General features: G+C 43.4%; 1 protein-coding gene across 1 annotated transcript in view; it reads left to right on the forward strand.

The window, feature by feature from the left end:
- Nucleotides 1–1,235: 1,235 nt before the first annotated feature.
- The window catches only part of LOC144820269 (uncharacterized), a 938,422-nt gene continuing 918,594 nt past the window's right edge, over nucleotides 1,236–21,063 (forward strand). Inside the window, exon 1 of the mRNA XM_078677858.1 lies at nucleotides 1,236–1,317. The gene's annotated coding sequence lies outside the window, so the exon portion shown is untranslated. The remainder of the gene's footprint in view (nucleotides 1,318–21,063) is intronic.

The following is a 21,063-nucleotide window of genomic DNA, read 5'->3' on the forward strand; positions in this document are numbered from 1 at the left end:
TTCTTTGCCCACCTGCCTCTTCCCTACCTCGGCAGCTGAGTTTCTAGCTGTCTCCTTCCAGTTGGATGGATAGGTTTAATGTTACTGACTGTATCTCTATTTCACTTTACTTAGTTGTCTTGCTTTGTGATGATTGCTTATGACCAACTGTGCTTCGCTTAGTTTCCACAATTCTTTTGACCACCTTGTCATGGTTCTTGTTCATATGTAAGATTATATTACATGAAGGGTGGATATATGTAGATAATGTTTTAGGCATTGCTTTACTTTATATTCCGCATATTTGACATGCTCAGTGATGCCTCCTGCTGACCAGTTGCATTTCATTAGACTATGCATGGTACCTCGCTGCTTGCCATGGTTTTTTGTCTAAATGTCTCACTATGCGATGCAATATTATGCTCTATTGCATTGTTTCTGGCTGTTGCCACCCTGATGGCTATTTGCTGTCTTTATTCCATAGAGTTATACATGGGCCTGCCTTCTGTCCTAGTCCATGGGGATTACCTTGGACAACTGTACCTCTGGATTTCTGGGCCCCCTTCGGCTCTAACCCCTCATCCTATTACTTATCTGGGCCCTCCCATGCCCCCTCACTGCACCCCACCTTCCGTCCACTGCTGAAGCTACTGTCATCTTTAGAGACTCCTGAGGGAGAAGCCGGGAGCCAACCTTAACATATCGGCACACTTTGCACACTTTGTACTCTTAACGTTTTAAAAGTGTTTTAAATCTGATCTTATCCTTTGTACTTGGCTTGTAATCTGCACTAACCGCAGCCTAGCCGGAGATAGTTGCTGGGAGGGAGATTACATCGTTGCCCTCGGTGATTGCCGGTGGAGCAAGCCGCCATCTTGAGGGTAATTGAAGGACAGAGGGCTAGTCTTTACCCTTGACGCCATAAATGCACGCACTAACGTGACTGCGCAGCATTAGAGACTCTTAGGCGGAAGGCGGGAGCCAACCTTTAAGTATTTGCACACTTTGCACACTTTGTACTCGTAACTTTTAAAAACTGTTTTAAATCTGATCTTATCCTTTGTACTTGGCTTTTAATCTGCACTCACCGCAGCCTAGCCGTCGATAGTTGCTGGGAGGGAGGTGACATTGTTGCCCTCGGTGATTGCCGGTGAAGCGAGCCGCCATCTTGAGGGAAATTGAAGGGCAGCGGGCTAGTCTTTACCCTTGACGCCATAAATGCACGCGCTAACGCGACCGCGCAGCTGACGCGTGCAGCGTGCGCGCCTCTGGTGCGCCTAAGGCAAGCCTCTCTGCGCCCGACTGAGCCCTGAGGCCAAGAATGCTGGCCAAAATGAGGTAAATTGCCCCAATTCTAGCCCCCTAGCATACTCTGCTAAATCCCTGTACTTGATTAGAACACAAGAATGCGCCAAGCGCTCAGTTCATATGAGTTGTCCTAGGAAGTTTCCAAAGGTGTTGGAGGATCCAGTGGCCTGTATGCACTGTTACTTTCGAAGAGATTTGACAATGGGTAGTTCATCGATTCAAATTAAGAGCCTGGATCAAGATATAGTTGGTTTAAACAGTATGCTGTGTAATGTTAGATCTTTAGCAAAGCACCCCATTGAAATGTGGGGTTTAAGTACCTCACATTCATCAGACATTTGTTTTTTCACAGAAGCCTTGTTAAACCCTACAAATCACCCATTGATAAATGTAACTATTCCAGACAGTTATAAATGTATACACCTGGATAGGGAAGAAAAAACGGGTGGGGGCATTGCCATTACCTTTAAAAAGCCCCTTAATGTGAATTGGATTTCCACCTTAAGTAATAGCAGCATGGAACTGGGGATCTTTAAGGATGTATGACGATACATCGCGCACCTTTTCATCGCGTGCGTTTACCACGTGTCTTTTACCTCGCATTGTACATTACCGTAATGTACAATGCGAGGTAAAAGACATGTGGTAAACGCACGCGAATTTACCTCGGTCAACTGTTACATCGAGAGCTGTAGCAACGCCAATGCGTTGCTTTCTATTGGGCAGTACGTCACTTCGCAGACCCTGAACTCGCACGCCGTAACAACGCGTTTTTATGTGTCCTCCCTGGTGGGCTGCCACTGCAGGTCATGCTGTAAGTGCCTGCATGCTAGGCACAGTGCCTATTGCTCCACTGCTGCAGCGCTGCATGAACACAGAGCATTGTTTATGAGTAACTGCCATCTATTGGTGTATTAATTTTGTTTGCTTCTGTAACATGTACTTTTGTAACATTCCTCTTATGTAACGTAACCGGTCCTATTGTAAAGCGCTGTGACACCTTTGGGTAAAGTCCGCGCTATATAAAACTGCATAAATAAATAAATAAATGAATAAATGGCCCCTGCGACTGCCGGTAGGGTAGGGTGTAGTGAAGCCACTGTGGGTGAACCGCAAACATAAGAGGCAGCCAATGCTCTGCCTGGTGGCCCCCTGCTCTTTCTTACCTCCTCATCATTCTCCCCTTTTCCTCATTGCTGGTGCTACGCCTGCGCCAGTCACTGTGCATGGGCAGGGTGATCCCCGAAGTGGCTGTGTGACATAGTGATGGTGGATCCAAAAGCGTGAAACAGCTGTGATGATTGGCAGAGCCCTAAACCCTAAAGGGGCTGTGTCCCTGAACATTTTGGGTCTCTTACCATGGTTTGGGGGAGCCTGACAGGAGAGCGAAACATATAGCTCCTGAAGTGAGTGCCTGAGTGCTCTGAGCCAGCTGCCCTTCATCTGTGCTTACATGTTGGCTGTGGTGCACATGTACTGTGAGTGGCCTACTGTGTGAATTCTCGGACTGCCATGCGTTGGTACAGAGTCGCTGGTTCACCTGTGGGGGTCCGTGGGTTGGTAATGAAAAAGTGGACCCTGCTGTGCATGATCATCAATGGACGCAAATAAAAGGCCGGTTCATAGCCGTGCTGCCAATGGTCACTGCAGGTAGCCCCCCCCCCCCCCCCCGCTTCCGAAAGTCTGACGGATTGATTGACTGGGGGCACGACCAGGCGGCCTTGTAAGGTTTGGACGTTTTGTAGCACACTTTGGCATCGCTATTTTGTATAATTTAGCTACATGTTTGTTAATTGCATGTAAAAGATTATCATGTGCGATGTTTCTTTTATATTTACATCTCTTCGCTGTCAGCCTCGAAACAATACACATGTTCTGCATTCCATTATTAAGATGAAAAAACGATTAAATATAAAAATCTGCGCTGTTACTGCTGCTTAAATATTAACCTGTTCGCTGTCAGTTACTGCTGCTTAATAGAGTGTTTATAGTAAGATTATCATGTGGGCTATAAAAATGAACACAATACATAGGTTATGCATACTATAGCCATTGTTTATTAAATATTACAATCTGCGCTGTAAATGACTTGATATGAGGGGTTGATAGGAGGCTCGAACCTTGTCTGCCAGCACCAGAGTCCGCATAGTTACCCGTCAGACCACATCCTGTTCCTATTTCGCATTTGTGCGTATGAACGCGCGCTCTTGTTTAGATTCTCAGCATTACACAGGTTATGGCATTTCTATTTCGCATTCTTATCTGCGGCATCCCTAGCAAGCATCCCTTGCGATGTCATCGCTAACGATGTATATGTTATTGCGATGTAGTACCATGCGTCTGGATGACATGCGTTGTGATGACGTCCGCGATGTAATAGTCGCGTTGCAATGGCTGCGCGATGCAATATATTCAGTGTAATGGGTGTTTCCCGATCTTTAAGATCAATATATCACCAACAGACAGTTGGAATGGAGCGTTGATATCTCTAACCTACCCCCCCCCTTCTAGGGTCAATTTCACTGATCAATTGGTAGAACACATGGCCATGCATGTGCTCGCAAACAATAAATCCCACTTATTGGGTGATTTTAACTTTCATGGAGAAGATTTCACCAATCCTGAAGTTAATAAACTTCTTTTTAGTCTAGACTTAATAGGACTTACTCAAAGAGTAAAAGGCCCAGGACATCTGGCTGGCCACTCACTAGACTTAATTTTTTCTAACATAGGTCACTTAACTTGTAACCCTCTGGACCCTCTTACATGGACAGACCATTCTATGATTATGTTCTCTATTCAATCGCTGTGTCTGACGGGCTTAGCAGTGAACATAGTTTGGAAAAAAGAGGTGCGTAGACCATGGTGCGACCTTACTTTGGAAGCTTTCAACGTGGCATTCCATCCCAAATTATCAGATAGTGACTTGGAAGTATCCAAGCTGTTGGAAGGCTTCAATTCCGCCTTTGTGACAGCTTTCGACACAGTAGTTCCACCTAAAAATAATTGCTCTCTACAGTGGCGTCCATCAGCCCCTTGGTATACCTCTGATTTAAAAGCTGAAAAATCCAAATGTAAAACTTTGGAGAGACTCTGGCGGAATAATAAAGATCCCCAAGATAGACAACTGTACAAACAGTCTTTGTCCAGCTATCATCAGAATATAAAAACAGCCAGTCAAACTTTTATCATGAACCAAATATAATACGCCAGCAACTCCTCAAAAGTTCTTTTTAATATAGTTAGGGATTTCGTGTCTCCACAAGTCTGTAAAAAAATCCCCAGTGGAATCCCAAGAGTTCTGTAATTCATTGCAATCTATTTTCAAGAAAAGATCTCTAATATATATGCTAATTTTCAATCCACTGCCTCACAGAACTCAGAATCCAATACTAGACTAGGGGAATTAGAAAAGGTGACACCTAGTACCTTGGACTCATTTGAAACAGTTACGTTAGAGGAGGTTTTTAATTCCCTGTCCGCAGCAAAATCCGATTCACCTCTGGACCTTTGTCCCCCGAAAACGATGGCTCTTCTAGCCACCAGCTGCGCCCCAGAAATTCAAAATATTTTTAATTGTTCGATACAAATGGGTATCATCCTCATGATATGGAAGGAAGCGCTTGTACGGCCAATACTGAAAAAACCCACAGCTGAACGTCAAGTACTTAGCAATTACTGTCCTATTTCCTTGCTACCCCTATTGGGTAAGAAATTGGAAAGTATAATAAATAGGCAGCTGGGTTTATACCTTGAATCCAACAAAATTCTGTACCCCTCACAATCGGGTTTCCGACCGGGTTTCAGTACTGAGACTGCTATACTGGCCGTGAGTTACTCCCTTAGGCAGGTAATGGACGCGGGAGGATCAGTAGTATTGATCCTATTAGATCTCTCAACGGAGTTTTATACCATCTCGCACTCAAAGCTTGTGGAAAGATCAAGCGCCTGTGGTATCCAAGGTACCGCCTTAAAATGGCTGCAGCACTTTCTGTCAAACAGACACCAAACTATTAAGTTAGGGCCCTATTTTTCGGGAAAAATGCGCCTGGATAAGGGCGTACCTCAGGGTTCCTGTCTAAGTCTGACTTTATTCAATATATATATATGGCCCCTCTGGCAAAAATCGTAGAGCAGTTCGGCTTTGAGATAATTTTATATGCTGATGATAGTCAGCTCATGTTATTGTCGGCCCTAATTTAGAAATTGAGAAAATTTGTTTCACTGCCGGAATGCTTGCAATCTCCAGCTGGATATCGGAGAATTGCCCTCAACTAAACGCTGAAAAAATGGAAGTCATGCTAATGGGAAAAGCCTCAACTATTTGGTCAGAGGAGTCGTGGCCCCAACAGCTGGCAGCAGCACCCGTGCCCAAACAATGTGTAAAAAACCTAGGGCTAAAACTTGATCGGACATTAACAATAAAAGATCATATTATTGCCACAACTAGTTCTTGCTATTATAGCCTGCGTCTTTTACACAGGATCTTTCCTTATCTGCCCATAAATTGTCGTAGAACTCTGGTTCGAGCCATGGTGATTAGCAGGTTGGATTGCGGGAATGCTCTGCTGGCCGAAGTAGGAGAGACCTTGCTTGCTAAGCTATAGGTAATTAAGAAAACCGGGCCAAGAATTATACTGAATCGCTCGGCTGGCTCTCTCTCTGGCCCCCTGTTAAGAGAATTATACTGGCTACCAGTGAGGAAACAATCATACTTCAAAATCTGCTGTATGACTTACAATGCCTTGAAAGGCAAAGGTCCCTGCTATCTGCAAAAGAAACTCACAAAACGTGTACCTTGTCGAAATCTTAGATCCAGTACACTAGCTCTTCTACAGGTGCCCCGAATACGTCTTAGTCGTACAGGGGGTAAAGCTTTTTCATACCTTGCTCCAAGATACTGGAATAAACTACCCATTGCTCTGCGTGAAATTTCCATCTATAGTATATTTAGTAAACAACTAAAAGCTTACCTATTTTAAGTTTGAATGGTCTGATTTCCCAGTTTCTGGTCTGTCTCTAAGCAGCGCCAAGATGCCCCCGGGTGAGTCGTGCACTATATAAGTAGATCTAACATAACATAACATAACATCTTGTGTCCCCATGCCCCTCTTCCTCCCCCCTTTCACCGTAACAGCCACAGCTTTGATGATACTCTCCATTCCCCTCCTTTCTGACTCCTGTGCCCCCATGGCTCTCTCATTGCCTGGGTTTGTTCCATTGTGGCTCTTCCTCCGGCCCCTACCCCACAGAAACCCCGGTGCTCTGGACCCACGGGTTAAGACCCGCAGCCGACAGTTACCGGCTCCCAGAGGCACCCATCCTCGGTTTTGTGCTGGATTGTTTTTTCGGTACAAAAGGGGGTGGTGATGGACGGAGCATCTGAATCAATCAAACACTCACACCCAGTCAAAAGATCTGGGTTTAATCCATCACCGTTCTTTAGCCCACTCTGCCACCCCAGTTCAGACATGGCTATATGCAAATCAGTCTGACCCTGTGCCTCATGGGAACAGTCCAGCCCGAACTGCCAAGCCATGTCTTCACTGGACTGGAAACAAGCTTCCGAGGACGGGTTTCTGGCATTCCAGCCGTCTTCAGCCCGGCTTGCTTGAATCCAGTGGCAAAGTGAGCAAGGGACTCACGTCTAAGCATACCCTGCCACACTTATGGCGGCCAAAAGCGGTACAAAAGGGGGTGGTGATGGATGGAGCATCTGAATCAATCAAACACTCACACCCAGTCAAAAGATCTGGGTTTAATCCATCACTGTTCTTTAGCCCACTCTGCCACCCCAGTTCAGACATGGCTATATGCAAATCAGTCTGACCCTGTGCCTCATGGGAACAGTCCAGCCCGAACTGCCAAGCCATGTCTTCCCTGGACCGGAAACAAGCTTCCGAGGACCGGTTTCTGGCATTCCAGCCGTCTTCAGCCCGGCTATCTTGAATCCAGTGGCAAAGTGAGCAAGGGACTCACGTCTGAGCATACCCTGCCACACTTATGGCGGCCAAAAGCAGTACAAAAGGGGGTGGTGATGGACGGAGCATCTGAATCAATCAAACACTCACACCCAGTCAAAAGATCTGGGTTTAATGCATTACCGTTCTTTAGCCCACTCTGCCACCCCAGTTCAGACATGGCTATATGCAAATCAGTCTGACCCTGTGCCTCATGGGAACAGTCCAGCCCGAACTGCCAAGCTCAAACGCTCCGTCTATCATCCCCTTTTGTATCGCTTTGTTCGCCCTAAGTGTGGCAGGGTATGCTCAGACGTGAGTCCCTTGCTCACTTGGCCACTGGATTCGAGATAGCCTGGCTGATGAGGATTATGAATCCGAAACCGGTCCCAGGATGCTTGTTTCCGGTCCATGGAAGACATGGCTTGGCAGTTCCGGCTGGACTGTTCCCATGAGGCACAGGGTCCGACTGATTTGCATATAGCCATGTCTGAAATGGGGTTGCTAAGTGGGCTAAAGAATGGTGATGGATTTAACCCAGATCAGTTGACTGGGGGTGAGTGTTTGATTTGCTCAAACGCTCCGTCCATCATCCCCTTTTGTATCGGATTGTTTTTTCACCATCTAATCTCCCTCTTCCCACCTTGTTCTTCATGTGGGCTTCTCTCCCCCCACACGTCCTAGGGGTCCTTTTGTGGCATGAAATCCCAATCCACTCCTTCACCATCTCTCCTCCCTTTCCTTTGTAGTGCAGTTCCTATTATCCCAATAGGCTCTGCGCATTGGAATAATATCTTCAATAGTATAGACGTAGGACAGAGGTTAACTAGGTCTTCTACTGTGGATATTAGACTTAAAGTTATGTGTGTGCCAGCTAGCTCAGAGTTCACTAGAAACTTTCTCGAATAGACAAGGAGGAGTTTAACTTCCCTGGATAGACAAGAAGGGATTTAGTTTCTGACAACCATAGAACATGACAACTTTGCTCTCCCCTAATCAAGAGTGTATCTCTAGAGTCGTGTGAAAACAAAAGACAACTTATTTTACTCAGTCAGTTCAGTGCATTCTTAGTTTCACCAGATTGTAGAGAAAAGGAAGAGACGGGCGTGTTCAATAAAAAGATGTTATTTATTGATCAGTCTCTTTTCTCATACAAGAGAAATGAATCGCTATTATCGCAATACTTAGAGTTAAGTAAAGTGCATACAGTAATAACAGAATTATAAAATAATACTGTAAAAGCATTGATATGGTTTCTTAGCCATATGATACTTAAAATGGATAAAATAGATACATACATATATACATTGACTAATCGTACTCAACTGGTGCTTCTAACTACGCCTACCCCAATGTACCTGACCTAAGCCTAATACGTGGCGGGAGTAGATAAGTAGCAGTTTAAGTTAAGTTTGTTTTGCCAAGGGTCTGCTTCAAGAATTCTCTACAAAGGATGATTCAGTTCAGTACCTGGGAGTTTAGAAGGCTGGAGGGCTGGTATCTCTATCTCAGGTCTTGATATTCCAGCTGCCTGCGAGGGCTGCTTGGAAGCGCCGGAGCTGGATTTCTCGGCAGGAGAAAAGGCAGCGTCTCTTCAATCGTAGTGGTGAAGTCTCCACGAATGCCGTCATCAGGATTGGTAGCCGCTGGGGACAGCACAATGCATGAGCCGTTACCGGACCCAACAAAGTCTCTGCGTCCATTGGCACATCCGATTGTAGTGTCAGACAGGTGTCCAACACGCATTCTTCGCCGCATAGCAAGCACCTTAATACAGGCATAACACAACTTTGCCACATCAGTCTGAATGAAAGAAACCAAGTCATGTTCAAATCTCGTAGCCGTGCTAGTCCAAGGACTTTAGTTATGCGGTCCAGGTAGCCAATAGCTCGGATTGTTTCTTCCATTATCGCTGGTGTCTTGTCTGTGACGTGGTTTGCCATAGCGAAGTAACAGGATCAAAAATAGGATGCCTGCCACTAGTCCCAAAAGGAGAGGAAGTCCGCCAAAGATGGAATGGACAAAATCAGGAAAAATACCCAGGATGGCTTTGAATGGGGTTAAAGCTCCTGAAAACACTGTCTTAAATACACTCGCGATTCCGCTTGTATCAGAAATATTTAAGATTTCGCTCAGTATTTCTGCGAAATGTATGGGGGAATTGGTTGATAACAATGAATGAATCTCAGCCGTTGTCCTTGCAACTTGGAGATCATATGTTTCTTTTGATGACGATAACATGGTTGGCGTCTGTAGGAGCACTGTCTTCATTCTGCTTAAAGTATCAATTCGAATAGAAGAAATTTTCAAACTGGGCCACAACCTTGCCTCCCTGTCTCAGGCATCGTTCGGGTACAATACTCGTTCACAGCACATGACCTTCGTAGTCACGGTTATGAGATAAGGTTTTCCGGGCAGCAGACTGCAACATCTGCGATCTACAATTAGAATGTAACTCCCGTTCGAGAGTCTCCTAAAGAATGGTTCTATCTGTGTTGCAGGTGTGCCTAGCTGGTGACATGAAAGGTTATTTGAGTTCCCTTCACATGCTCCATGCAAACTAATACCCTGACACAAAAGTGTACCGCTTAGTGACCTTTCACAATTATTGCCACTAAGGAACACACTTTGTCCTTTATTACTAACACATGCGTGTGTATAGGGCAAGTTCCATGTTGACTTAATGTATCCTTTACCCAACCTTTCATACTGGCCTGCCTGTATATATTTTTGGCAGTATTGAAACTGGAAAGTTGTTATCGGAATATTTATTATCCCATGTATTATCCATTCAATGACAGGTCGTTCTGACATTGTCAATGGTAATCTCTCAAGTTTTTCAATGCTCAGAATTGTATAGTCAGCACCCTTCTGTGCCAAACTGATTTGTTAATCAGTAAGGTTAAAGATATTAAATAGTGACGTTGTGTTGATTAAACGCCAAGGCACATAGCCTGAATGCAGATTTTGTAACGTCCAGCCAAGCTGTACAATAGAACGCAATTGGGACTGACCGTGTTGTAACATCAGTAAGTCTTGCGATATTATATCGATTGCTGAAGATACAATACTGTCCAGTGAATATATTCTGGAGGACAGAGTCATTAACCCATTGTCCACAACAGAAAGTGATTTTTCCAAATTAATACGGTCAATTTCCCGTATTTTTTCTGCTGTCTCAATTTGAGTTACTTTCCAAACTTCATTGTAAGCTGCATATATAGAGGCCGCTATGAAACGTTTTTGACGCTGCTTGCGTGGTCCCATAATGAAATCACGCAAGTCAGCACCTTCTTGAAGTAAAGTTAGGTGTTGCTTAATTTCTGCCAGTGTGGATGTTTGTAGGCATTGAAGGCAGAGCTTGCCCACACTGTAAGTAGTTACTATCTCTGGATGTTGTCTTTGGGAATATCTAGGGTCTGGCCTGGTCAATTTGAACCCCTGTATTTTGTTCAGAAATCTGTCTTGACAGTTATTTGTGTCTGTGGGCCAGATCAACCATTGTTTCCAATCAGGATGTGTTCTGTTTTGGTTTAAAATATGGTTCACTTCTATCTCAGCATCTATAGAGTTATTACTATTCGTTGTTGGCTTTGGAATAGACGGTTTGTTTAAGTCTTTGATTTTGGCTAAGCCAAGACAGTTAGTTTGTTGAATAGTGTCATTCAAAAATATAATTTGTTCTGGGATCATGCAGGCTCTGAACAATGATTCTATACCTTGTACTTTCCAATCTTTTGTACCCCAAACAGTTTTTGTTTTAATGTTACTGTTCCAGAAGTCAAAACCAAATGTATTCATTTGCTCAAAAAATGAATCTGAATATATCAATTTTGTGTTGGTAAGCATGGTCTTCATACCTGTCTTATTTGACAATTTGAAATAAAATGTTTCTGCATTACTTGTGTTAAACCCTGAAAAGTATGAATATTTATCAAAAAATGTTTTGGAACTACCCTTTGGTGGAGTAGCACAATGTTCCCATTGGTTATAATTTAACACATTTCTAGGTTGTGCAGATTTATGGAGATAATGGTTACCATAGTGGTTATAGCAGAAAATTTGATCATAATTAGATGAACCCTGCAAATAATCATGTTCTGTAAATTTAGCAGACATTACTAGGTCAGACATCATATCATTTATACTTTCAAAGTCCCAATCATCAGCAAATGTGCTAGGTTTTACAAAGTCACTTAACGAGATCTTAAATTGGTGTGGATACTTCAGGATTTCAACCGGGCCATAGATTTCATAATCAGTATTGTCCCATGCTACACCGCCTGGTATAGGATTAGCTGTGAAGTTCACTGAAGAAAGTCCTCTTTTCTTGACGTGTGAAGTTGTGTGTGGTTTAAGGACCAAGTTGATTTTCTGGCTTGCTGTGTCCATTTTAGCATATTTTCCCTCAATGAAATGTCCCAAGCATAGTACCATGATGAGCCAAAGTATGAGGATAAATGCACCTAATGTCACCCAAATTTCAATCCATGGAGAAGTCAGATAGGTTCTCTTTAGTTGATGAAAAAGTTCCTTTGCTTTGTCTTTAAAAGTTTTTGTTGATGGCTTTACTTCTGGTTCGCTTTGTTCTTCTGAAGAATCATCGAAGTTGATGAAGTAGCCGGATGCCGTTCTGTCAATTGTTCCAATTGCTTCTGGATTACTTTTTGCTTTTGGCTTTTGCTTTGTTTCATTAGAAAACTCTGTAGTTACATCATCGTAGGTTGTTGTTTCTTGATGAAAAGCTTTTATTTGGGTTTTAAGAGGTTCAAGTTCCATTGCTTTGTTGCATAGTCCTTGTTGTTTCACTGTAGATTTTCCAAATGTGATCAGTCTTTCAGTTTGAACCTCTGTGGATGTAGCAAACTTTGGTGTTCTGCTACTTCTTGGGAGTCCACTTGGCCTACTATTTGTTATCGGCCACATGATTGTGGTTTAACCAGGTCGATGGATATGACTCGGTTCTCCTTTTTACCAGCAAGGGGCGGTAGTACTACTGATCTTTTCCCATTGATAGACAAGACAGGAACTGCTTTTCTGTAAGAAGGCCCAAATTCCTTCTTTACCGCGATCTTTTCTCTGACCAGATCCCCGACTTTTGGAATCCAGACAGGCCTTGCTGGGACAGGTGGTTTTTCTTCAGTGGTTGCTGGCTGCTGTTTCAACTTTATGTTGCTCAGGTCTTTTCTTGTTTCATTTAAGTCCTGTAAAATAGCCAAGCGATCTTTGATATCAAAGCATTTTTCTTTAACCACTGAAGTCTGACTATCTAAGTCCTGGATTAACATTCTAGTCCCAAACAATAGTTCGTACGGACTGAGTCCTTTCAGAGAATTTCTTGGCAGGTTATTTAGACTACGTTGGACACTTATTAAATGTTTGACCCACCCAACTCCTGAACCTAATATCTTTGCTGTTATAGATTGCTTTATGCCTTGGTTTTTTCTTTACACCATCCCGTTTCCCTCAGGAAGGAAGTGAGAAGAGTCCCGCAATGCAATGTTCATTCTGGCCAGGCACCCCCCATAAGCTGTTTTAGAGCTAGAGTGAAGATTTTGGTCAGAACGTAACATGCTTCTAGCGTATATGCCATTCTAGACTCGCAAATCTTTGTATAACAGTTCCGACGTCAGCCGAAAGTTGGGGTCTACTATATAAGTGAAAATAGTCTTTACATGTTAATGTGACGCATTATTCATACTGGTTTTTATTTTTTATTGATTTGATACCTTCTGGAGTGAAACGCCATGGTATTAACCCGTTTCTCTCGCCACTGCGATCTCTATTGCAGTCTGGGCAGTTTTTTACAAAAATGTGATGATGCAGGCTCATGCCTGGCCACCAGTACACTGATTGTAATTCTTCCAGAGAATCTTTTAGCTTAAGGTGTCTGAGACCCTCACCCATATGTGCGTCTGCTATTAACAAGCCTCTCCTGTCGGTGTTTGGAATTACTCTATCCCCCACTCCAGGGATTCGAGCAAAAGGGACTGAGTTTGCATCGATTATGTATGTATAATTGAGTGGATAATTGATCGGTAGCGCGGAGCAGTCACCATTTGATGACGTTTTTACTGCCAGCACAGTTTCCCCGTCAATGTATTTTACTGCACGCTTTTTTGTAGCTACGGAAGCCGATTTAGTTGCTACCGCTGTGGCTGTCTCAGCCAATGAATTCCCTGCAACGTGAACGCCATCACGCTGATGACTCAGTGAGTGTATCACGTGAGTTTTTGGTAGTTCTTTCTGTAAAAGAACTACTTGTTCCCAAATCACTTTTTGCTTTATTGTGGCACCTGTGTCATCTTTGTAACCGTTTTGAATCCATTTCTGTAAATTGTTATTGTATGATTTGACGCAGTAATACGAATCGCACACAATAAGTGTCGGGAATTCGCGATCGGCATTATCTAGCACCATTTTTAACGCTATTATTTCAGTTTGTTGTTCTGAATTATTTTCCACTGAGTGTGTTTTTGTAAGTAGAGGTCTTAATTTACCTCCGCGCCACACTTCTTTTACAATTTCGCATGTGGCGTTGTAAGCCAGCTCTCCCCAAACTGAGGGTTGAGCATGTCCGTCTGTATATATTACACAGGCGTACTGTCGTAAAGGCAGAATGTCGATTGGCAGAGGGTATTCTCTCTCATATTCTAGATATTTTAATTCTTTCATTTCCGGGTCAAAATAGTATTTTACTTTGTCTGTAGCAACAGAATTTACTCATCGTATCCATTCTGGATTCAGTGCCGTTGTCGGTAAATTACATGGTGTTGTTAATGCCTCAAAAGCTGATTCTGCTGTTCTGACTGTAACATGTCTACCGTCGGCTTGGTATTTCTCTTTTGCTACAGCTGTTTGAACCGCATGAACAATGTTTTCCTTAATGCTGAACCTTTTTTCAGCTTCTGTGTACAAATGTGATTTGTATGCAATTGGTACCTTCTATCCTTCATTAGAGGTCAGGTATGTGAATCCGCATCTTCCTGGGATGACTCGAATCACAAGGTTGCTTGTGTTGTCACGTGTTTGTAATTTTGTTTTAACTAACATATCTGTTTGTAAAGATCTCAAAATTTCTGTATGTTTTTGAGTCCAATTGATTCTTTTAAAATCCGGTTTTATAAGATCATAGAGAGGTTTAACTCTCTCTGCATAATTTATAATGTAAGTTCTTCCGAAATTTAGGAAACCTAAAATTGATTGTAAGTTTTTTAGTGTTCTAGGTGCTTGGATTACAGCACAATTCTCTAGGAAATTGTCAGCCAGGCTTTTGCCTTCACTTGATAGTTCATATCCTAAAAACAGGACAGTTAGATGGGCAATTCTTGACTTTTTAAAGTTGAATTTGTAACCCTCTGCTGCGAACCCAAGTATTATGGTGTTCACTCTCTTCAAGTGAGTATCCAAGTCATCATCTGTTAGATAGATGTCATCGACATAAGATAATGCCTCATCATCATATATTTGTAGTAACTCTGTTACTCTTGCTGAGAATAATCCTGGGCTGTTCTTGAACCCCTGGGGCAAACAACAGAATTTTTTTTGCGCGCCATTTATTGAGAACGCGGTCAAATATCTGCTCTCTGGTGCTATATTTTGACAGAAGAATCCATTAGAGATGTCTAATGTTGTTTTGTATTTTTTGCGCACTATGTTATTCATTAGTGCAGCACTATGTGAGTTTTGTACTGCAAAGGTTTTGCAACATGAGTCAAGGTGTCTGTAGTCCAAAACAAGACGATATGAATTGTCTGGTTTGGAGACAGGAAACAAAGGATTATTCATTTGTGAGGTGCAAGTTTCAATCACCCCCTGGTATTCAAGTTGATCTAGGATCTCTTTTACCCATTTTTTAGCTTCTTGCTTAATTGGGTACTGCCGTTGTGCAGTAGGTTGTGATTTTAACTGGATTTTGTGAGGAGGAGAGTCCTCATCCCATCCCACATGGTTTTTATATAATGCAGGAGCTTGGGCTACTGCCCACTTTCTTGCAAGTGTATATTTTTTATGTATTGGAATATGATTTGAGAAGGCAGGCATAATTATTTCTTCGCCATGAGGGCACTCCCTGACAAACTCTGGTGGCCAGTCTCTTTCAGCTAGAAGGATGTCATAGCCCTTGGAGAGATTATCCCAAAAGAGACCCCTTATTTTCCTAGTCTTATCCCCCTCTATACGCAATGTTATTTCATATATTTTATGAGGTTTGCTAACTCTGGTATCTGCAGTTTCCACCTGAATGTATTCATTCGTGTCCACTGTCTCCAGATGATTCATAAGGATCTTGCGAGCTATGCTCACTTCTGCTGCGCTGTCTAGCATTGTCTGAGCCCATTCTCCATTTTTCAGCTGTGTCCTCAGTATTCTCTGCATGGGTTATTACTTTAATACTGGCTACCTTCTTTTTTGGAAATTGTAATTTTTTATTTTGATGAGCAGGTTCCTTGTCTTTGGACTTGACGTGCTCTTCCCTGTGTTCTGATCGTCCTCTCCTTTCCGATTTCTGTGAGGAAGTCTGAAAAGATTGAGAGGGACGTGTATCAATATCTTGATATCTATCAGGTTTTTTCAGATTATCCCTATTTCTAAGGTTGTATTTTTTCTCAGAGGGCTCCCTTTGGGGAGACTTGTGTCCTTGGTCCGGAGATCTTTCTCTCCGCCGAGGAGACCTTCCTCTGGACTGGAATCTTTTTTCTTTAGGAGTGGATTGTTTATTTCCATCCCAGCTCTTTTTTTGAGTGTTTAGATTTTTAATAAATATTTTTTCAGGTTTTTCAATAAGTTGGGGTTTTACCGGTTTTCCACCCAAACTATCTCTTCCTAGTTCTTCATAGGATTTTTCTATGATTCTGGCAATTTCAAATGGCTGGTCTGCTATATCTGTCTCTTTCAACCTCTGGCGGATTGCCACATTTGCTGCTTCTCCCTTTATATTGGCTAGTAATATTGCCGAGACCTGCTTGAAGTCTTTTAGTAATTTCATACCAAGAGTTAAAGCAGGTTCTGGACCGTATTCATCTTGAATTTGTTTTAGCACATCTGGTATTACTGACATGGATGGAACACCATGTGTTTTTGTGTAAATGGAAGCAAAGACTGTACCCCAAGTGTCACAGTCCTCCACATGTGGTGCGATTCCCATTGGAAGACAGATAGTCAGAATCCGGTGTTTCTCAACCGGGGTGGTATCTGGAAATACCGCCTCTATTTGAGTGATTTTTTGTGCTAACCAGAATGGAATTTGTTCCCGTTTTGCGGGTACTTTACCTAGACAGGACTGTATGTTCTGTGGTGTAATTTTATTTGTGTTCCCCTGGTGAGGGATCAGCTGTGGAATTTTAATAGCTGGTTGGACTGTTGAAGTCCGCATTACATATTGGACTAATTGTCTGTGTATTTTAATTAGTTGTTTTAGCTGTGCTAAAAGTTCTGGTGCAGACATTTCTTCAATGTCTGGATGTGGTGTGTATCCGGATAGGACCGGCCACGTTGCTCCTGGTCTACCTAGTGGACCGAGCCTGGTGATGTGATTATTATGTTTTAGGGCGCCATTAAACCAGAGCAGGTGCTCTTGGTATTTGAGTGGTATTTCCACCTCCTCGAAAGGAGTGTACTCATTCGGAGGTTCCTCTATTTTGTAATAGTGGAAGTCCTTTGTTACAGCGTTTGCTGCTGGAAAGTTTATCCATGAATAGAATACCTCTGTCTGCCGATATTCGTGTGCCTCAATTACGAATATGACTGTACCACCTCTCGGTGTCAGCCCATTTTCTATAAGTTTTAAAGTTATAGATTTCCTTATGTTGACCGGGATGAGTATTGCATCCGGGTCTTGCTCTTGGAGACTATTGTCAGCCGCTAGGAGTTGAGCTGCTATTCTAGCTGTCTCCCTTTCTTCTTCAGTTTCTGACATTCTACTGTCAAGAAGGTTATTTTGTTTATTTGCAGATCAGGTTTCTATGGAAACAAAGATTAGATGCACAATATTTTGGAACAGTGTATCCTTCAACGTTGAATAAACCAAGAACCATACATAGAAGTCTCCTCCTACTAAGTTTGGCGGATTTAACCTTTCACCCACTCCAGACGTCTTTGGAGTATTATGGGGAAAAGGGGTCTGTGTGAAAAAGCACGACTAAGTTACTCTAATGTCTTACGTTAGATTTATCGCCCATCCAAACACGTTGGGCGCCATGTAGTGTAGTTCCTATTATCCCAATAGGCTCTGCGCATTGGAATAATATCTTCAATAGTATAGACGTAGGACAGAGGTTAACTAGGTCTTCTACTGTGGATATTAGACTTAAAGTTATGTGTGTGCCAGCTAGCTCAGAGTTCACTAGAAACTTTCTCGAATAGACAAGGAGGAGTTTAACTTCCCTGGATAGACAAGAAGGGATTTAGTTTCTGACAACCATAGAACATGACAACTTTGCTCTCCCCTAATCAAGAGTGTATCTCTAGCGTCGTGTGAAAACAAAAGACAACTTATTTTACTCAGTCAGTTCAGTGCATTCTTAGTTTCACCAGATTGTAGAGAAAAGGAAGAGACGGGCGTGTTCAATAAAAAGATGTTATTTATTGATCAGTCTCTTTTCTCATACAAGAGAAATGAATCGCTATTATCGCAATACTTAGAGTTAAGTAAAGGGCATACAGTAATAACAGAATTATAAAATAATACTGTAAAAGCATTGATATGGTTTCTTAGCCATATGATACTTAAAATGGATAAAATAGATACATACATATATACATTGACTAATCGTACTCAACTGGTGCTTCTAACTACGCCTACCCCAATGTACCTGACCTAAGCCTAATACGTGGCGGGAGTAGATAAGTAGCAGTTTAAGTTAAGTTTGTTTTGCCAAGGGTCTGCTTCAAGAATTCTCTACAAAGGATGATTCAGTTCAGTACCTGGGAGTTTAGAAGGCTGGAGGGCTTGTATCTCTATCTCAGGTCTTGATATTCCAGCTGCCTGCGAGGGCTGCTTGGAAGCGCCGGAGCTGGATTTCTCGGCAGGAGAAAAGGCAGCGTCTCTCTCTCAGCGCGTCAGAAAAGAGGGGCAGTGTCTGTGGGCTTCGCTGTCAGCTGGGCTCCTCGGCAAGTCTCGCTGCTCCAATCTTGTCACCACCTCGTGTGTTTGCTTAAGGCAATGTCGGTATTATTTATACCTGAAAGGTGCCGGGATTGACGTAAGGATGGACATAAATACGTCAATAAGGATGTCATACGAACTTGATCGTTCGCACATTCTTTACTGAAGTTCTCGGCTAAATCAAAACAATGGCTGTGGGGATTTCCCAGATCGTGGTAGGTTTGATTTGTTTTGAGAACACCGTATGACTATTAGGGGGCTGGAGGAATAGTGCTTGCCTAATGAGATGGCATGCGCTATGACCTAATCAGATAACGGGCTTCTGTGCCGTTGTGTGGCTAATCAGATAACGGATTTCTGTGCAGTTGAATGGCTGCTAGTTAATTATTAACCAGACAAGGGTCAGAAACAGGGGGATCGATACAGTACCCATAATAAATACACCACACCTTTCTTCTCCCTCTTCCTCCCATCTCCACTGTCTTTCCCCTGTTTGATCTGTCTTCTTAAAAATCTTTTTGACGTTTTTTTAATTTTTGTTTTCTTTTCTCACTGCCCCCACGCCCCACTCAGATGGCGGCCCACACCTGTTTGCCTTCCTCACCCCTTAAGGCAATTTCATGGAATGTCAATAACCTGAAACAGTTCATCAAATGCAAAAAGTGCCTATCATTCCTGTAGACTAAGCGAGGGGATGTGGCCCTCCTGCAGGAAACCCACTTTTCCAGACTGGAGTTGGGTAAACTGCATCGAGACTGGGTAGAATGTGTGATCCATAGCAGCTACCCGGCTGCATCGGCACTGGTTACTGCCCCAGTAGGAAATGTGGCATTGCGATCCACCTGTGCAGGTCCCTACCCTTTACTACCCTTTAGATGTGGACGGATCCAGATGGTGGCTACTTCTTTGCAAAATTCATGTTTGGTGAACAATCTGCATCTGCTCAGTTTATGCACCCACAGGCTCCAAGCTCCACGATTTACTTAAGCTCAATTGTCTAATCACAGAAATCGGGTCATCCTACTATCTCATTGGAGGAGACTGGAACCGGGTGCATGACTTGGTACTTGACAGCTCTGGTCATCTCAATGTGGGTAACAAAGCTGATCAGCACTTCTTGAGGCCATAACATCTGATCATGGCCTGGTGGACCTCTGGAGGCTTTCCCATCTGGAGGACCAGGAACATTCCTTCTTCTCACCGGCTCATGGTACCCAGTCCTGTTTGGATTATTTTCTGTTCTCAAACCCAATTGTTGCCCTCTCCCGGGACTCCCAGATCCTGGATGCTGCTCTCTCTGACCACTTCCCCTTCCCCCTCAGTTTTGCAGTCCCTGGATTTGGATCTCACCTCTCCTGGCTCTAAACCTTGGCATCTGAATGTTCTAACCCACAGCATCTCTCAAGGCAAACCTCAGCTCTGCTCTCATGTCTTGAATTCTATATATTACAATCAAGAATCTTTCCCCTCACCCCTTATATTTGGGTAACTGCTCAGAGAGCATCAAAGCAGGGGGAACTAGAGGACGAAGTAGCGTCCCTCACTCACCTCTGCACTGTGAGTACCTTGCTCAACCTACACCCCTGCCTTTAGAAGGCCTTAATGGATCTCAACACCCTGTTTGCCTCTAAAGCGGAATTAGCACACAACGACTTAATGGACTCCACTACAAGCAGGGAGAGAAGGAGGGGCACCTGTTGGCAGCTCAGCTGCACCAGCAAAAAGTGGCTTTGGACAACCAGCTATCCAATCAGCGAACGGTGCTGTCCTCACCTGCCCACAGGCTACTGTCAATTAATTAGCTGAATTCTATAAATCCCCCTACACCCCGGAGACGGTGGATTATCCTTCCCACCTGGAGGACTTTTTTGATGAGGTGTGCCCCCCTAGCCTGAACGAGTCTGGCAGGGATCTACTCGAGGGGGAAATTAGCAAGGGCAAGATTGTGCAGGCTATTTCCAGGCTTCCCTACCATAAGGCCCGCGGAGAGGATGTCTTCCCTGCGAAGTTCTATAAATGGATGGGTGGGAACATGGTAGACTTCCTTTATTATGCCTTTTGGGAGGCTGCTCAAGCAGGTTCCCTTAGCTCCATCTCTAACAAGGTGGTGATAACGGTCCTCCCCAATCCAGGGAAGGGTCCACTGCTATGTGAGAGCTATAGGCCTACCTTTTTACTTAACAGCAACATCAAGGTCCTTGCTAGTGTCCTCGGTGCCCGCCTCCGGAAGGTGAACCCATCTTTGATACACCACACTCAATAGGACACCTATTAGGCAGTGTATGGACTGTTTGGACTACTACATGATGTATGCAACGCGGGTATTGATATTTAGAGAAACCAACTGTGCTGATTTAATTCACTAAACCTCAATTTTGTGTACTATTGATAACGTGAATACTATAAGTGTGAGGCACCAGTTGTATCCCTGGGGCATTGTATGATACACTAGAGTAAATTCATGTGTAGACCGATTATTATACACTAAGCTTGAAAAAGTACACAGGAGAATACTATTCCTAACTGTCTTTTTCTGGTTGTTTCCCCCTATAGTAATTCCTCTATCATCATAGAGGAAATTCCTTGATACAGAACTACAAGCTTTAGACTTCCTCTCTTCTCAACTTGAGGTGAGGGCTGTATAGAACTGGGACAGGTAGAGTCCTGAGGAAGGCCGCCGTGAGCCTTCACGAGGACCACACAGCTGAAACA

Source organism: Lissotriton helveticus, chromosome 2_1 (genome assembly GCF_964261635.1).
Source record: "Lissotriton helveticus chromosome 2_1, aLisHel1.1, whole genome shotgun sequence".
In the NCBI taxonomy this organism is placed as follows: Eukaryota; Metazoa; Chordata; class Amphibia; order Caudata; family Salamandridae; genus Lissotriton; species Lissotriton helveticus.